Genomic DNA, 12,158 nt, shown 5'->3' on the forward strand with positions numbered 1-12,158 from the left:
ATATTCCCTTTATTATGAAATCTCCCTTCACTATACCAAGTGTAGTAAAAATGATGTACTATGCAACCGTTTATGATACTAGAGCGACTAGCCCGGTTGGGGTTGTCAAACCCGATAGATCTATCAATAGGATTCGCGTATACATGTTCTTACAACATGTAAATATTAGTTACCAAGCCATTAGGAAAGATATGCAAAGTGGTACAACTCAACGTAGAATATATTTTAAGTACTTGTGTGTATGGCGTAAAACATAAAATGCATGTATTCTCATCCCAAAATATTTGTAGAGTTTAAAAATGGGACTATATACTCACAGTAGTAAAAGTATATTAATAATAAGTTTTCACCTTATTAAAAATATGACCGTCGTCCTTGGATTTAAGAACCTATAACAATAATAACGATTCAGATAATAATACGACATATGAATAAAATAAAGCAAGTTCATAGAATACTTATAAAATAATTTTTAACATTTTATGTTAGTAGTCCATTGTTAGTAGTCCTTTGTTAGTAATCCAAAATAGTCCGAAAAGTCCAACAGTCCAATAATCGGTGTGTGTATATATATATATATATATATATATATATATATATATATATATATATATATATATATATATATATATATATATATATATATATATATATATATATATATATATATATATATATATATATAATCTTAGAATTACCCCACGACGTATTGTATACGTATTGTCTTTGCAACAACCTAGAGACGTATTGTATACATATTGTCTTAGAATTAACTAAGACGTATTGTGTACGTATTGTCTTAGGATTTATCAAAACGTATTGTATACTTATTATGTTAGGACGTACCAAGAATATTATTATACATATATACAATCACAGAATTAGCCAAGATTATAATATTTTGTTATACTACTGATAACATATCCAAATATATATAGGATATAGGAAAAGTTAACAAGGATATGGTTAATATAGTTTTTATAATATAAATTTCGTCCATACAACGTTAATTTTAGCAGATTTTGTTTTGCTCGCCAAATATTCATTACAACTCCATTCAAAGTGAATCAAATTGCTATGGATTCATTAAGAAGTAAATTTTATAAAACCAATTCGAAAAGTTAATCCCAAGTATTAATTTTTAGAGCTTTACCCTCTTTTTGTGTCGGTGGACAGATTTAGAAAAATCCCGGCATCCACCCAATATATGATTTTTGATAAAATACTTCCACTTTGTCTAAAATCATGAAAACAATACTGGAAGTCTTATTTACATATATTAACATATTTCCAAAGTCTTAGCTTCGAACTCAAAGTCTAAGATAGGTTTTTAATTCCCAACCCAAAACAGCCCGCTTTTTACCGAATGGAGATTAAAGGATATATGTTAAGTTTCAAGGTGTTCTTCATATGTACAAGTTATAAGTTCTTATATTAACTTAATATAACATCATAATACATATAAATAAGTGTTATTAGAGTTAAGTTAGAAAGATTAGATTAGTTTTTCAAACAAGCTTGGTGTTCACCAAAACAAGTTCTAGTTTTTACAAGTTTTATAAGTATAATAAGATAGCAACTATACAAGGAATTGAATAAGGAATTGAACAAGGATTTTGAGAAGTATTTTACCTTGATTATCAAGAGGAAAGTTGCTGAGATTAAAGTATGATATGAGAGCATTCAAGTGTATGTTTTTAGTTTAAGAAAATGTGGAGTAAAAATGAGTTAAAATGGTCCTTATTTATAAGCTTATAATTTTGGCTTTTAGTGAAAATATCTAAGATAAGTTAAATTGTATTAAGTCATGCATGACATATTAAATTTATTAGGTCATGGATAACATATTACACAAATAATTGCAGATTTCTATTGGTATATACCAATAGTAAATACTTCTAGAAGCTGTGTATAATACGGATAAAAATACCGTATGAATGCGAGTAGAATTCTTTGAGGAAATTGAACAAAAATACGAGTATAGCTATCCTTTATATGTATTAGTATATTATAAAGTGTATTCAATACTTGTAAGGATGTATTTACACTCGTAATACATTATATGTAAATATATTTTAACATAAGTTAATTACGTCGTTTAAATAGTAATATATATATTGTTTGAAAGCTCTTTAAATTGGTAGTATGAAAATATATATATAATACTTTGTTAATATATTTAATGAGATATTTAATTATCATATTTTCAAGTTAAATATATATAAATCCATATATATACACAATAATTAAACAATTAAACAATTAAATCAAGTTATGACGTTCGTGAATCGTCAGAATAAAAGGGTGACCAAAAGCTTGTGTAAAACTCTTTTTGGAGGTTCAAGATTTATTAAAATTCATTGCTTATCAAGTTAGAATTATATTAAGATTAAGTTTAAATTTGGTCGGAAATTTTCGGGTCGTCACAGTAGCAGTGGGCGATATTACACTACTCGTCGTATGAGGCCAAAAGAGCGTGGGTGATTGGTGGGTTATGGCCATTGACTCGGTCCGCTAACTTCGCCATGGGAGTAGAGTTATATCGGTATGGTATAACGTTATCGGAAAATGCGAGTACCGATGGGGAATGGGAGTACCATTCCTGTGTTGAGATTTGGGAGGTGAATCACGTGTGGTTGCGAATTCACAGTGACGCGTGTAGTTCGGTCATCTTATTGAGGAAGTGAGTCTCTTGTAGTTCGGATTCACAATGACACGTGTGGATGGGTCATTCTTTTGGGATAGTGATTCTCGTGTAGTTCGGATTCACTGGGGCGCGTGTAGTTCAGCCAATCCTGATTGTTATGCGGTGGAGGTAGTGAGTCGCGTGTGGTGCGAATTCACTAATGCGCGTGTAGTTTTCGGCCAGCCTTCATGTTGTTGGATGTCTGACATATTGATTGTTTTATACGCCAATGGTGGGGTCGTAAGGACCATGTTGTGTGAACTATTGGTTGTTCTATACGTCAATGGTGGGGTCATGAGGACCATGTTGTCTGATTAGTGATGCGATAGCCGTGTTTCGCTCACATGTTGTTACGGGTGTGATAATAGCTGATTTTGTACACCTTGGGATTAGCATTGCCATAGTCGTTTTGGGCGCTATCGGTTTTAGCCGTTTGCTTTTGATGTTACGGTAGTTGCGTATTAGTCGTGTTAAGTGGTAAGTGTTATCCGTAAGGATTCGTTTTGTTCGGTTTTCATCTTTCGGATTGTTGACCTTAGGTTGAGACTTGGTTGCTTTAGCATTGTACTTGGTAAGGGTACGCTAAGGGTTGATATCTCGGTACGAGATTGGTTGAGTTTTCCCTGTGTGAGGGATTGAGCAAGTTTTAGTGCTCAAATTTGCGGATTTGATAAATCGCAGATGACGATTTAATGTTAAAGGCGATCCACTGAGAAGAATTGCCTAGAGAAGTTGGAAGGAATCATGATGGTTCCGCGTATGTCAAGCGATCGTGGTAGTTTTCAGATGTTGTGTGCATTGCATGTCACGAAATGCGTGCACGTGTGTAATTGGTAAATGGATTAACCTTCGGGTTTATAATAATTGTGGTAGAAGTCGGTTGGAACGTATGTTGGAGGAACATTGAGTGTGGGTCCGTTTGGTTACGTGACGAGGATCACGAGGACGTGATCGATTCTAAGTGGGGGGAGTTGTAAGACCCAAATATTTATGGTACATTGGGTTAAAATGATGTATGTATAGTGGGTGAAGCAGGGTATTAAATTAAAAGTTGGCAGACTGTTTTGAGCATCATGCGCACCGCGCACACTTGTGGGAGCGCGCCGCGCACACACCTGACGACAGAATTCTGCTTTTTCATATTTGAGTTAAATGATGGGCTTTTTGGTCTTTTCACTTGAGGCCGGATTTGAGGACTTATCAGCTGGATTGGATCCAACTTTGGATCATATTTCACATCCACAAACACTCTAAACTATTTAGAGAGAAGGAGAGTTTTAGAAAGAGAATTGGGGTTTTGGAGAAGAAGGAGTTTGAATTGATCAAAAGCTCGAGTGTTAAAGTCGTTCATCTCGTTCCTAGCTACGTTTTGGTTGTTGTGGTAAGTTCTAACTCTGAATTTCATTGTTTGATTTGATGTTCAAAGTTAGGGTTTGAACTTGATTTGTAGAGAAACCCATTTAAACTCTTGAAGTGGGTTTGTTGATGCTAGTAATCGGGTTTAGTGTTGTTGTTGGTAGATTTTGGGTTAGAAACCGAATCGGCCATAATTTTGGACTTGTAATTGGGTTTAATCACTAGGTTTAGTGATTATGGAAGTGTTGGGACCCATTTTAGTGTATTTCAAAACTAATTTTGAATTGAGTCAAAATTAGGGTTTATGGGTGATTTTGAGAATGATAAGTGTTTAACACTTTTGTTTGGGTTTAATTGGCATATTAGGACCATTTTCACTTGTGTTAGTGATTATTGGTTAGTTTGGGCGCGTTTTGTGCTTGGAAGTGCAATTGGTCGAAATTGCACTAAGTGTCATTTTGAGTTGGTTTGTAAATCCACTCTAAGTGTGTTACTTGTATTGTGATATTGGAATAGGTACATTTTATCGGCGAGTGCGGATTATTCGGTAGCATTCATCAAGATGACAAGGTGAGTGTTAATATCCTATGTGCATATGTATGTGTAGGATGGGTGCGGGTCGGGTGAAGTGGTTCTCGGTTATAGAGCTCACTTCACATATAGGTGGATTTGATGGACTTGTGTAATAGGTCCAATTGGCACAGTTGTGCGTTTTGGTTGACTACCTTTGGCGAGGTGCACACTTTGTGTGTACGTTATCACATATGCTTGTGATGTGGAGTATAGAATCCCAATGGCGAAGGGTTGGTATTGAGTTATGATTGGAGAAGTGGATCACGTGTGGATGCGGATTCACGATGACTCGTATAGTTCGGTCATCTTATTGAGGTAGTGGTCTCGTGTAGTTCGGATTCACTAAGGCTCGTGTAGTTCGGCCAACCTCGATGTTGTTGTGGTAAAGAAGATAATAGTCTCGTGTGGTTGCAGATTTACTAAGGCTCGTGTAGTTCGGCCAATCTTCATTGTGGTAATTGACTTTTGGTATTGGGTTAAGGGGTTAACCTTGGGCGTTGTACGCTTTATTGTTATATATATCGTTGTATCGTTGTGATGTAGCTAACCCTCCGGGTGTAGCTTGTTGGAGTGGTTCATATCGTCGTTGGTGAACTTACTTGTTGATTATTAGCTTGTTATATAGCGGTTGAACGGTATGCTTAGTTTGCCTTATACGTGGATGCTCCGGTATGTGTTATTTGATTATTCATGTGGTGTGTCCATTTTATGCATATATATGTATGTAGTATATTCTCACTCACTAAGCGTTAGCTTACCCTCTCGTTGTTTACATTTTTTTATAGATTTGCATGGATGCGGTGGCTCGGGTAAGCGTGGAAACTAGTGGACTCGCGTAGTTGCTTTAGAAGATCTTTCTTTTGGATTAATTACGATTGGATAGCGTATCCCCAATCGCCATGCTCGGTCTTTATTTTGTGTTAAAAATCATGTGGTCGGAAACTTATATTTTGTACGAAATTCGTAAAACGGCCGATGTGGGCCCGGTGTCGTAAAACTTGTTTTATTATGAAAACGTGTGAGTTTTACTATTTATATTATGTTGTGAAAACCGTTTCGTCTAAAAGTGTCGGGAAGTGATAGATCTTTAACGCAAAAACGTAAAATCCGGACAGAAGCTGAATGGCCTTGTGCGCGCCGCGCTCAAGGAGGGTTGCGCGCCGCGCACCCTACTGTTATAAAAAAAAATATTCCGCGTTTTTTGTTGGACGACGGGTTGGGTTGTTACAATCTGCCCAACCTCCAACTGGATGGATCAATGCAATTAGTGCAACCAATTTTTAGGTCGGATCTACGGCTGTCAATGAAGTGTGTTTGGCATCGAGATATGTTCTAATATGGTTTATATGGAACTGGTGTAACAAGGTGGTTCATGGTGCTTCGGAGTTGAGATCTACTATTCTCAGGGTAGATATCCTTGCCAAGGCTTGGATCCTATCGCATTTTTGGATTACTAATCGGGAAAAACAAGTGTGAGATCAATTTAGAAGATTGGAAAGGTGCTCCTGGTGGTATAGAAATTTTGAAGTAAGCTAGTGAATTTTGCTTAGTTGGTGTTTTCATAGTCTCCATATAGTGTTTGTTGTTTTAAGTATGGTGTAGCTCAAGTCATGCTTTTTAACTGTTGTGCTCACAGCTAGGGATGGCAACGGATCGGATATAGATCGGGTGATGTCATATTCACATCCATATCCATTTAATTTTTGCTCATCCATATCCATAACCATATCCATTTAATCTCAGTTCATCCGTCCATATCCATATCCGATGGATTAAGCGGGTTATTGGATATCCGTTGGATATCAATGAAATGTTAATCTAACGACGATTTTATCATTTTAATATAGATTATAACAAATGAAAATATTTAATCTTCATGTTTTTGATTTGTAACACATATTTGATTGTAATTTATCGCCGATTGATAATTTAAGTGAGCAAAATATGTTATAATATAAGTAAATATACATTTAAACTAATCTAAATATGTAACTTTGAATATTGTTAGTAACGATTTAATAATTGTGACTATCAAAACCCCTATTTTCTTTAATAAATCAAATTTTTGTAGGTTATATGTGTGTGTATATCAATATGTAGATGTGTAACAACCCTCACTTTTCGACTTCTAAATTTACTGAATTAACCCTAGGGTTATATGTCTGACTATATGTATTAAGGGTTGTTATATACAATTAAATATTGACCGAATAGTAATTTTTAGTCAACAATGTACTCTTAAATAAATAATATATTATTAATTTATATAATTTGTCATAATTTAACTAAGTATATAAACTTTGTATCACTTTTATTATTTAGTTAATGTATTATATATTTAACTATATAATAAATCTAATTATATATAAATGTAATAATATTTACAAACTTACTAAAACTATAGTTTAATAATTAAAATCATAATTATTATTAAAAATACAAAATACCGAATTATTTATTATTTTTATGCAAAATTTGTATTTATTAATTAAAATAAAATAAAATATTATTGACAAATATTCTTGGAAAAGCATTAAATCAATTTGTTTATTTATATAAAAAAAATCCTTAAAATAAATGAAAAAATAAATAAATAAATAAATAAATAAATAAATTACTTTTTAATTAAAAATTGTAATGGAAAAACTACTTTTATTATTTTATTTTGTGCATTATCCCATGACCTAACATTTAATACTTTTTAATTTTAAAATCCCATTAAGAATTAAAATATTTCTTTTTCTTTTAATTATTTTATTCTTTTTACCTAATTTTTTCAAGTATAAATACCCCTCATTTCTCATTCAAACTCACACCAAAATTTCTCTCATTCTCTCTTTGAAGAATTACTACTAGTAAGTATTCTTTTCTTACTTTTTATTTTTTTTTACTTTTTACTTTGTACTTTTTACTTTTTACTTCGGTTATTATTTTTACCGAAACATGTAAATAATGTTATAAATTATATGCAATTAAAAATAAAATAAACAACATGTATACACTATCACTATTACTAGCACCTATAACCTACTACTTATATTGTAACATAAAAACATTTTGGGATATGTATTAGAGATGTATAGATCTTCGAACTTTCTTGACGAATGGTTTCTATGAGATTCTAGGCAGAGGGTTTGGATTTCCGATTTAAAGGGTCCTATGGCTCAAGCCCCTAGATCTAAATTAGCCATTCGAAGGAAAAGGGGCGATTGGAAGCTTATCTAATACGGCAAGTATCCTAAAATGGAAAACACTAATAAAAGTAGAAACTCTCTAGTCATAGAAACTTAGTAAAATAAGAAACTTTCTAAAAATGAAAACTTTATAAAAATAGTAACTTACTAGGAATAGAAACTTAGTAAAACAAACACATACTTAAACTTAAACATGGGCAAAACACTTAACTACTCTTAAATGTCAATAGGTTGACTTTCCTGCTCACTCGTTCAACTCTTTATTCCGAGGAATAACTCTCTCTCTACTTACTAAGGTGAATTCATAGCCCCTCTTTAATTGCTAGCAAACTTACTTACTTTTACTTGAGGTGAGACACATGCTGTTTTTACTTTTTACACTTTAGACACAAGTACCAAACTGTTAAACTATGCTATACCCGGCTATGTCCGACTAAGTCCCTACAGTGATATTTTTAATTGCTGCGGCATACTTAATTATTGGGGGTAGGCCTATCGGGAGTAACATCCCCGATACATTTGACCAAGTCATTGTATTACTTAATAATGAAATTAAACCGACAAGGACAGACACAACTTGTCATGGGGCAAAACTTGAACGTTTAGTCTAAATATCACGCATTGGCATAACTATTTGATCCAGCGGGAGATCAACTTTACAAACTAAATCTTGTGGTCTAAAACAACGACAAACTTTTTGTTAAACCTATGAACTTCACTCAACCTTTTTGGTTTACACTTTAGCATGTTTTGTCTCAGGTGCTGTTTGATTCAAGCTCTTATACTTACCGCTTATGTGATGCTACTTGGACATAGGATCAAGAGATATCGCATTTATTACTTCTGCATGTGAACATTTACGATATTGTTATTCCTGTCATTGTAACAACATTTCATTTTCCGCTGCGTACTCATTAAAGTTAAATTCATCATTTAGTATTGTTCTCGTTATTTATAATATATTGGTATGTTTTGATATTAGTGACGTTCCTTCCAGACCCTATTGGGAGGACATTACAGATTGGTATCAGAGCATAACCAGGCTGTTATAGAGAACCAGGATTGCATTTTTATGTGTGCCTTACTTGTTAGCTAGGGTGCCTTAGCAATCTATGAAACTATAACATTTCCTGCCTTAGAATTAAAGCACTTAGGATTGCCCCATAATCTTAACGATTATGCTTTAATAAACTTGACTTAAAGATTCTAATCAAAATATCCTTCCTAATGTTAGGATGTCTAATTATCATCGAACGACCAAAATGAATCTTTTTAAGCCAACCGAAAAAGATGCTGAAAGGTCTTCCACAGAAAGACCAGTCCAAAGTCCACCTTATGGCTTTGGTGGTCCTCCCTCACCAAATTATAGCCCAAATACTACTCTAAAGTTACATGGGTCTCCTGAATACTATCCAACCCCGAGGAATAAAAACAAGAGGAAATGTCTTGAAGAAACTAGGCCGTCAAAGAAAAGATCCCGATCTCCTTTCTACGATGAAGTTGATGCCAAGTACGAGCTCATGAATCTGCGAAAAACTACCGATGACCTAATTCGCCATATTGCAAGGATCGATTTTCAAATGAAGGAAAAAGACCTAGCGATCAAGAAGCTCATGGAGGAAAATGCTGAACTAAAGAAAGAGATAAAGTTGGTGAAGTATGAAGGTGATAGAAATACCCGATGGGGGAAGCAATCTCTCTCCTACCTAAGAGAAGATGTTGACCTTAGATTGAAGATGGAGGAAAATCGCGTGAATAATCAACTTTCTATAAGGGACCGCAAGTACCATGTAATCAACAATGAAGTTTCTAACCTTTATGATAATCTCGAGTTCCTGCATGAGAAACAAAAGGCGAAGAATGAGAAAGTTGAGAAGTTTATGAAGAAGGTTGAGGACAAGAAGAAGGAATATGAATCTTAATATTCTTTAGTTATCTTTCTATTTTCCATCTATGTAAAGGCTATGCCTTAAAACTATTTCTATTTCCGAATCATATATTAAAAGGCTTATTTAATGCCTAGTTCCTTAATAAAAAAAAGTGATATTAATACTTTATCTTATTCCTACTTGTAATTGCTCAAATTTGTTAACTTATCCGACTTATGTTCACTTTTATGTAGTGACATCATGGTTCGTTCAGCTGCACCTACCGTTAACAACGTTGTGTTAACTACTGAACAATTCCAACAGTTACTCGCTGCCGCCCAAGGCAACGCCCAAGCTAATCATGCTAATACTCAACTGAAATCTTGTTCCTACAAGGATTTTTCAAACTGTCATCCTCCTGCATTTAAGGGGACTGAAGAAGCTGTCGAACTAGTCCGTTGGTTCGAGAAGATGGAATCTATTTTCCATATTTGCAACTGTGGTGATAACGATCGAGTAAAGTATGCCACTAGCTCATTGGGTGGAAATGCTTTAACTTGGTGGACTGCTCATGCCAAGTCCGTAGGAATTGATAATGCTAATGCAATTCCATGGGATGAACTCAAAAGCATGATGGTCAATAAATTCTGTCCTCGAAGTCAAGTTCAGAAACTTGAAGCTGAGTTCTGGGAACTCAAGGTCAAGGGTACTGACATTGAGAACTATACCAATCGTTATCTGGAGCTTTCTACTCTATGTCCTGAAATGTTTCCTACTGAAGCTAGAAGAATTGAGCGGTATATTGAAGGTCTTCCCGAGGATGTTCAAGGGAATGTTATTGCTGCTGAGAAGGTTACTTTGGATGCTGTGATTCTCATGGCACAAAATCTCATGTTGGCCAAGAGAAGAAGGGCGTCGACCAATAAGCAAGTTGAAACCAAGGGTAATGATGGTAAGAGGAAGTTTGAGCCATCTCAAGGTTCGGCTCAGAATGATAATAAGAAGCCTGCGGATGGTACAAGGTCGAATTATAAAGGTACTTATCCTTTTTGTATTCGTTGTGAGAGGCATCACCCGGGGACGTGTACTGTGGTTTGTGCGTTGTGTAAGAAAGTGGGACACGTTGCTAAGACGTGTAAGACTCCTCCTAAGGATAAGGCTATTGTTCCGGCCAAAGCTCCTCCTACATGCTATACTTGTGGAGAGAAGGGACACATTAGTCCGAATTGTCCTAAGAAGAAAGATAATCCCGCTACTGGAGCTTATGCTACTGCTGCGAAGGGTCGTGTGTGTGTTATTACTGCTGCTGAAGCCCGAGATGAAGATGAAGTTATCACGGGTACGTATCTTGTCAATAATTTCTATGCAACTATTTTATTCGATACTGGTGCCGACAGAAGTTACGTGTCTAGTGATTTTTGTACCCTATTTGCTGAAAAGCTTCAACCCTTAGAAACTAAAAGATTAGTAGAACTAGCCAATGGAAAGGTCATGCAAGTCGATAAAATCTATAAAAACTGCAACCTAATCTTAGCCGATAAATAATTTAAGATAGACCTTTTGCCGGTCGAGCTCGGAAGTTTTGACGTCGTAGTTGGAATGGACTGGTTACGTCCATTGAGAGCTGCCATCATGTGTTACGATAAAACCATTCATGTTCCATTGGGAAATGGAGAGACTCTTATCATTCAAGGTGAAAAGAATGGTTCCAATCTCAATATTATCTCCTGTATTAAAACCCGCAAACACCTTATGAAAGGTTATCCAGCTATTCTAGCCCACGTTAAGATGATCGAATCAAAAGGGAAGTGTATTGAAGATGTACCAGTGGTTAAAGACTTTCCCGATATGTTTCCCGAAGATCTTCCTGGTCTTCCACCTCCTTGACAAGTTGAATTTCAAATTGATTTAGCTCCCGGTGCTACTCCTATTGCTAAAGTACCATACCGTTTAGCACCTTCCGAAATGAAGGAACTTTCCAACCAGCTCCAAGAACTATTGGATAAAGGTTTCATTCGTCCAAGCTCGTCCCCATGGGGAGCTCCTATTCTATTTGTTAAAAAGAAGGATGGTACGTTAAGGATGTGCATTGATTACCGTGAACTTAACAGGCTTACTATCAAGAACCGTTATCCGTTACCACGTATTGATGATCTATTCGACCAACATCAAGGGTCAAGTGTTTATTCAAAGATTGATTTGAGGTCCGGATATCACCAACTTAGAGTCAAGGAATCCGATATTTCTAAGACTGCTTTTCGCACTCGTTATGGGCACTATGAATTCTGTGTCATGCCTTTTGGTTTGACCAATGCTCCTGCCATTTTCATGGATCTCATGAACCGTGTCTGCAAACCTTATCTCGATAAATTCGTCATTGTTTTCATTGATGACATTTTGATCTACTCCAAGAGTGAGAAGGAACATGAGCAACATCTGCGCGTGATTCTTGAACTCTTACGAAAGGAATAACTCTACGCT

Source organism: Rutidosis leptorrhynchoides, chromosome 2 (assembly GCF_046630445.1).
Source record: "Rutidosis leptorrhynchoides isolate AG116_Rl617_1_P2 chromosome 2, CSIRO_AGI_Rlap_v1, whole genome shotgun sequence".
Lineage (NCBI taxonomy): Eukaryota > Viridiplantae > Streptophyta > Magnoliopsida > Asterales > Asteraceae > Rutidosis > Rutidosis leptorrhynchoides.